This window comes from Pyrus communis, chromosome 17 (genome assembly GCF_041283825.1).
Source record: "Pyrus communis isolate YQ-2024b chromosome 17, ASM4128382v1, whole genome shotgun sequence".
NCBI lineage: Eukaryota > Viridiplantae > Streptophyta > Magnoliopsida > Rosales > Rosaceae > Pyrus > Pyrus communis.
Window position 1 is genome coordinate 16,009,634 of NC_142581.1, and position 7,673 is coordinate 16,017,306.

Below are 7,673 nucleotides of genomic sequence, written 5' to 3' on the forward strand. Positions count from 1 at the left end.
CATAAGTGTGACAAAACGTTAAAATTGAATTAAACTCCGATTCATGCACACACTTACGAATGATTTGATCTGCACAATATTTCCACAAATAAGGATCATCCCACACATAAAACCGAGCCTCCCTTTTAAGTTTATCACGTTGGTGTTTATTTAGGTCGCTTGGAATTTGTTTAGACACCAAATAATTCACTAAATCGGCATACCATGGCTCGCTTACCTCGACGAACATCAATTGCTCATCTGGAAATGTCTCTGGGATAGGTACGGCTTCTTCTTCATGTACCATGCGGCTCAAGTGGTCAGCCACCACATTTTCACTTCCTTTCTTGTCCCGGATTTCGATATCGAACTCTTGAAGTAGAAGCATCCAACGAATAAGCCTTGGTTTAGCCTCCTTTTTGGTGAGTAAGTACTTCAACGCTGCATGATCAGTGTAAATGATAACTTTAGTACCAAGTAAATAAGAACGAAATTTATCTAAAGCAAAAACAACAGCAAGAAGTTCTTTTTCCGTTGTGGAGTAGTTCAATTGGGCATCATTCAAGGTCCGGGATGCATAATAGATGACATGTGGCTGCTTGTTCTTCCTTTGGCCTAAAACGGCTCCTAATGCATAATTTGAGGCATCGCACATAAGCTCAAAAGGAAGGCTCCAATCTGGTGGAATAATGATGGGGGCCGAAGTGAGCATTTCCTTGAGGTGTTTGAAGGCCTTCTCACACTCCTCATCGAACTTGAATGGCACATCCTTTTGGAGAAGTCGGCGAAGGGGGTTGGAGATTTTTGAAAAGTCCTTGATGAATCGCCTATAGAATCCTGCATGTCCAAGAAAAGAACGAACCTCTCTAACCGAAGTAGGAGAGGGTAAGTAGCGTACAAGATCTATTTTTGATTTGTCAACTTCAATCCCTTTGGCCGAAATTATATGCCCTAAAACTATGCCTTGTTTTACCATGAAATGACATTTTTCCCAATTTAAAACAATGTTAGTTTGAATGCATCGTTCTAGGATTAAAGTGAGATTATGTAAGCAATCGTCAAACGAATCTCCAAATACACTAAAATCATCCATAAAAACTTCAATTATTTTCTCCACAAAATCTGAAAATATACTTACCATGCATCTTTGAAAGGTGGCCGGTGCATTGCATAAACCGAATGGCATGCGACGATAAGCAAAAGTACCAAAAGGGCAAGTGAAAGTGGTCTTTTCTTGGTCATCCGGAGCTATGACAATTTGATTATATCCCGAATATCCATCAAGGAAACAATAAAAAGAATGACCGGCTAACCTTTCAAGCATTTGATCAATGAACGGCAAAGGGAAGTGGTCCTTCCTTGTGGTGGCGTTGAGCTTCCTATAATCGATGCAAACTCTCCAACCCGTTTGGATGCGTGTTGGCACAAGCTCATTCTCAGTATTCTTCACCACCGTCACTCCGGATTTCTTTGGCACTACTTGAATTGGTGAAACCCAACGGCTATCCGAGATAGGATAAATCACTCCGCAATCAAGTAATTTGATAACCTCCTTCTTCACAACTTCCATCATTGGAGGGTTGAGCCGACGTTGAGCTTCTCGAGTTCGTTTAGCCCCCACCTCTAGAAGTATGCGATGCATGCATGTTGTAGGGCTAATTCCCTTAATATCGGCCAAGGTCCATCCTATGGCTGTTTTGTGCTCTTTCAACACGCGAACCAATTTCTCCTCCTCCATTGCCGTGAGTGATGAAGAAACAATGATGGGCAACGTTTCTTTGTCTCCCAAATAGACATACTTTAAGTGACTTGGCAATGGTTTAAGTTCAAGAACGGGTGCCTGAATCACTGAAGGTAATAACTTGTTAGTAGACACGGGAATTGAAATTGGGTTTGGGGGATTACCTTGATATTGTGGCGAAGATTCAAGTGAAGCCACCATTTCGGCAATGCCATCATCATGCACGGCCAGATTTGGTTCTCTACCTATTCCTTCGGCAATTGTGGTTTCAAGTGGGTCTTTGTCCAATGAATCAAGAAAATCCTACGCCAATGACTCAAGTATATCAATAGAGAAACAAGAATGATCGTCATTAGGATATTTAATAGTTTCAGAAAGATTGAAATCAATAACTTCCCCATCAAATTCCATCGTTAAAGTTCCTTTGAACACGTTGATCTTAGTGCGGGCTGTTTTCATGAAAGGTCTCCCAAGTAGGATTGGCAATGGTGTAGAATGGGGTGAATCCTCCATGTCAAGTACGTAAAAGTCCGCCGGAAAGATCAAATTGTTAACCTGCACCAACACATCTTCCAAAACTCCTTTTGGATAGGCATTAGAACGATCGGCCAATTGAATAATCACACCATCGTTTTTAAGTTCTCCCAAGTTCATAGATGCATAAATTGAGTAAGGCATGATATTAATTGAAGCTCCTAAATCTAGCATAGCATGTTCAAATTTAGTATTTCCAATAACACAAGGAATTGTAAAACTACCCGGATCTTTGCATTTAGGTGGTAATTTTCTTTGTAACACTGCCGAAACATTCTCACTTACGTGGACCACCTCTTTGTTTGAAATCCTCTTCCTTGTGGTGCAAAGCTCTTTCAAAAATTTCGCATACTTAGGAACTTGCTTAATTGCATCAAGGAGCGGAATATTGACTTGAACTTTCCTAAAGGTTTCCAGAATGTCCTTCTCATTCTCTTCTTTCTTTGATTGCCTAAATCTGCTAGGGAAGGGCACATTTAATGGAATAGAACTTGACAAAGTCGAATTTGGACTTACCTTAGGGGTGTTGGACGGTTTTGGGGTGGTAGATGGCTGCGGCAAGGTTGGTTCCACCCTTGCCGTGGCCTTTGTGCCTTGTTGATTCTCTTCTTGCAGCAACATGTCCTCTTCTTGACTTGTTTTGGACGGATTTGGGATGGTTCCAACTTCCTTACCACTTCTCAACGTGATTGCCTTGGCAGATTCGAACCCTCCCTTTGGATTGACAATGGTTGAGCTAGGGAGCTTGCCTTGGTCTCGGAATTGTCCTACAAACTCCGCAATCTGTCCAATTTGTTTCTCTAAGTGGTCCACCCTTTTGTCTTGGTTTAGCATCGCTTTGGTTTGATTTTCTTGCCCCTGAGACAAATTGGTAAGTAACTTAAGAAGTGTAGCATTATCTAAAGACGTACCTTGATTGTTTTGGGCGGATTGGGGTGGTATTGGATCATTGCCGTAGGTTTTAGTGTAAAACCCCGGGGGTTGTTGCCTAAAGCCTCCTTGTTGTTGAGGTTGTTGAGGCTCCCTCCACTTGAAGTTTGGATGGTCTCTCCAACCCGGATTGTATGTGTTGGAATATGGATCATTCCTTGGCTGATTTTGGCTTGGAAATCCAATGGCATTTGCATTTTCCCATCCCCCATTCTCAATCAATTGAGGGCACTTGTCCGAAGGATGTCCTTGGATAGAACATGCGCCACATACACTTGGACCTTGAATCCTCATTCCTTCGGCCATCTGAGACACAATAGACGTAAGATTAGCTAATTGAGAATGAATGTCGGATTGGGAACTTACCTCATTCACTTGCTGCCGTGGGGTGTCTCTTTGGCCAACACCTTCATATTGTTGTGCATTCAACGCTTTATTTGCAATTAAAACCTTGGCATCCACGGTCGTTTTGTCAACCAAAGCACCTCCCGCCGAGGCATCTAGCATTTGTCTCTCTATTGGAAGAAGCCCCTCGTAGAAATATTGAATTAAAAGTTCTTCCTTCATTTGATGTTGAGGGCATGATGCAACTAGAGTCTTGAAACGTTCATAATATGCCGGAAAGGACTCCCCTTGGTTTTGTTGAATGCCACTTATTTTCTTCCTCAAAAGAATCACTCTTGAAGTTGGGAAGAATTTCTCTAAGAATGCCCGCTTCATGCTTTCCCAAGAAGTGACGGTTCCAGGTGCCAATTCGTATAGCCAATCTTTAGCCTTTTCTAGAAGAGAGAATGGAAAGGCCTTCATCTTCAAAATGTTCCCATCAACATTGATGGGTGTCATACTCGAACATACCACTTCAAACTCCTTAAGATGCTTGTTTAGATCTTCCATGGATAACCCATGGTATTTGGGAATGTGATGCAACAAGCTAGACTTCAATTCGAACTCATCGGTCTTGCCTTGGGCAGCCATAGGATATTGAATGCACAAAGGTACGGCATTGTCTAGTCCCGAGGCCGAAAGTTCTTTGATTGTTCTATTGTCCGCCGCCATGCTTTCTTCTTCTTCAAATTCAGATTCGGAATCTAAACTTGAACTAGGTGGATAAGGTTCCGGTTGCTTCCTCTTTCTTCGCAAAGTTCGTTCAAAATCGTCGTCAAAATCCAATATGTTTGCACGAATAGGTTGAGAACGACGGGTCATAAACTAGTACCTGAAAATAAAGAACACAACCAAATCAGCAATCTATAGGCACGGCACACTTTAAAAAAAAACAAAGACACTAAAAAAAACACTAAAAAGACACTACACAAACAAAAAGGGATTAGCAAATTTGCTAATCCCTGGCAACGGCGCCAAAATTTGATGTGAAGATTAACTTGACACACAAATTAAACCCTATTTGTGACAATTGTAGTAGATATGTAAGTAGGGATCGTTCTAGACCGGGGATTAACTAGGGATGCTAATCTATGTAAATATGACTCAAAAACACTAACTTAGACTCTAGGGACTCAAAACTACTTTAGACACTTAAAACAGCAATCAATACACAAAAAGACTCACTTTTAGACTCAATAAAGGTTTTGGACGAAAATAGGACTGAACTAGGCTCAAAAGACTCAAGGAAAACAAGTTTTGACTCAAATATGAAGACTAAATAACATGGGGATTGTTTTTGACGAATTTTAGACTCAAAACAAAAACTTAGTAGAAAACACTTTTGAAAAACGAATTTAGGTAAAAAACATGGATGAAAGTTTGATTGACTCTTTGGGTTATGCTTGTTTGTGGTTATAATTTATGAATTCACATGCAATCATAAAGGAAAAATCAGTTTTTGTAACATGCTTGAAGGAAGGAACTCATAATAACGCTACATCCCTGTGAGACTCGAGCCATTACCTTCTTTGGAGAGTTATAATCTGTGATTCTTTGTTTTCTAAAGTTGTTGCATGATCTCATTATTCCTTGCTTGGTTGCTACTTAGAATGCAATTGTATCATGATAGAACTAAATGCTAGAACTTATACCCGTTTCATTCAAAGCATGACATTGAGTTGCATAACACATATCAAGATGAAGTTGCGTAGTTGCCACCATAGCCAAATAGCCTTACTTCCCATATTTTGTATATTTTAAGTTTTAACCCCGTTGAGCCTTGTTTAGCCTTTATTCTTTGTTAACCCACATTATCCTCACCTAGCCTAGTTTAGGACAGTCCACACCCTTGTTCTTAAAAGATAGTGAGCATGACTTAAATGAATTCCTTTTGAGTTACATTATGCAAGAAAATGAGTGTGGGGGAGGGAATGTTTGTTCTTAAGTTGTTATGTATGTTTTGAGATTCAAAAGAAAAGAAAAAGTTGTGAAAAAAGTATGAAAAAGAAAAACAGAAAAGAAAAGAAAGAAAGAAAGGAAAAGAGCTTGAAAAGATGTAAGAATGAGTGATTAAGTGTTGAATGTTGAAGAAAGGGTCCAAAACACCAAATCTGGCCCTAAATTGTCTAAATTTTCCCTTTTTGTTCAAAAGTTGAGTTTTCATTCAAAAGTGAATTCTAAGTTGATTCAAATGCTTTGCTCACTATTTCTTTAAGAACCTTTGTTTTCCATATCCCTTCTTTGTTAGCCAAACACCTTTAGCCCCGTTTCAACCTTTATGCTTCAATCTTGATCGTTACGTGTTCAATAATGTGGAGTTTGGAATTGATATGAGCATATGGTGTCAATGGTTCTTGCATCTAAGTAGTAGCATTCCTTTCATGAGATCATATTCATACATTCACTTATAACTCCAGAAAAGTGCTTTCTTTGTTAAAACATACGTGAGTATTAGTTTTCATATCTACATTAATCTTCTCACATATAACTAGTATAGGGAGTGTAGTTAGAAAATCTGAGTGAAAATTGAGTGCATATCTAGTAAGGACTTGAGGGAATTCTCTAAGGCATGTTACTACATTCAAAATGTTGTTTTAATCGATCAATTGTGAACTAGTAAGTGGTGACTGTGATTAAGTATGTGCTCAAGTGTAAAGAGGACCAAAATCTGTGGGAATGATGATTTTTAACATGTCATGTGCATTGGAAATCCCTGAGGCAAATGTTGGAAGGTTTAGGTTGTGTTCTGTTCGTTTTGTCTCATTTCGTGTTCCTTTGTTTGTTTTGTTTTGCTCGAGGACTAGCAAAAGCTAAGTGTGGGGGAATTTGATAAGAGCATATTTAGGCGACTTAGTTGGCTTGTTCTTGTGCATTTACGTTGTTATTTCTTAGTTCTTTAAGTCTTTTAAGCCATTTTCGTATGTTTTCAGGTTCTAAGGGCTAAAGGAGCAATGAAGTGCATTTTGGAGTCTTTTGGAGCACTTTTGGGCTAAAGATGGATAGCTTATGCTTGGAGCCAAAGTGTTGGACGAAATTGAAGACCAAGTGGGCCTAGAATCGAAGGAAGAAGGAGGAATCAAGAATTGGAAACCAGTTTCCATTATTGGCAGTTTCCATTTGTGAAGGTGTCCATTTTTAAAGTTTCCAAATAATGTTGGTTGCCTAAATCACATGTTCTAGAAGCCCTAGACATGTCCTAAATTGTGCCGCACCTTACCTTCCTTTTCTCTCCCAAAATCTGCAAGATTATGTCACAATCCCTTTCTTAAAAGTCTTAGCCGCACCTATACATTCCCTTTCACTCAAAATCTGCAAGTTTAATTGCACTTTCCCCTTCTTTTCCTCCTTTTGCCGCAAGACTTAGCCTTTTCCCCTAATTCCTGATTTCAATTACCTATTCTAAAGGGATTTAACTTAATTCCTGATTCTTAGAATGGATTTGGGGAATTAAACACTTACTTATTTCCTATGCAAGCCTTGCCGTGCACCTCCCTTGACCTTTCCTCTTCCTTGCCGTGCAAGGGAGATGGTTCTTTCCTATTTCATTGCATTAAAACACTTTCCTTTTGTGTTTTATGCCATTGCCGCAACTTTTAGGTAGTTTCCTTTGAATTTCTGATTTGATTTCCTATTTCTAAAAGCTTTTGACTTAAATTCTGATTACCTAAATAACCTAGGGTTTTAATTCCTGAAATCCTATTAATAAACCTCCTTGTTGCATCCACAAAGGATTCATTCATTCACCATTCACGCCAGAAATTCATCCCTTCCCTCTAACACATCCATACTTCACCATTCTCCATATTTTCTGCCCAAAACCAACCCTTGCCGTCCCTTACATCCATCCCAAACCTAAATCCATCATTCTACATCATCCATAACCCCCTAAACTCACCAAAATCCTTGTGTCGCAGCAATTAGGAGAGGAAGGAGGCCTTGAACGTTTCATGCTTGCTGATTGGAGCGTTCTTAGGTGTACTTCATTCTTGTTTTCAATGTTTACTTTGTTATTACTTTCTGAGTTTGTTGTAATCATGAGTGGCTAAACCCCTAATTAGTTAGGGGAAAGTTTGAAGCCATGAACATGTTTGAGATATGAATTGAT

General features: G+C 39.5%; 1 pseudogene; it reads right to left on the bottom strand.

Moving 5' to 3' along the window:
• Positions 1 to 1,548: 1,548 nt before the first annotated feature.
• Positions 1,549 to 4,390, bottom strand: LOC148689537 (uncharacterized; annotated as a pseudogene).
• Positions 4,391 to 7,673: the final 3,283 nt, after the last annotated feature.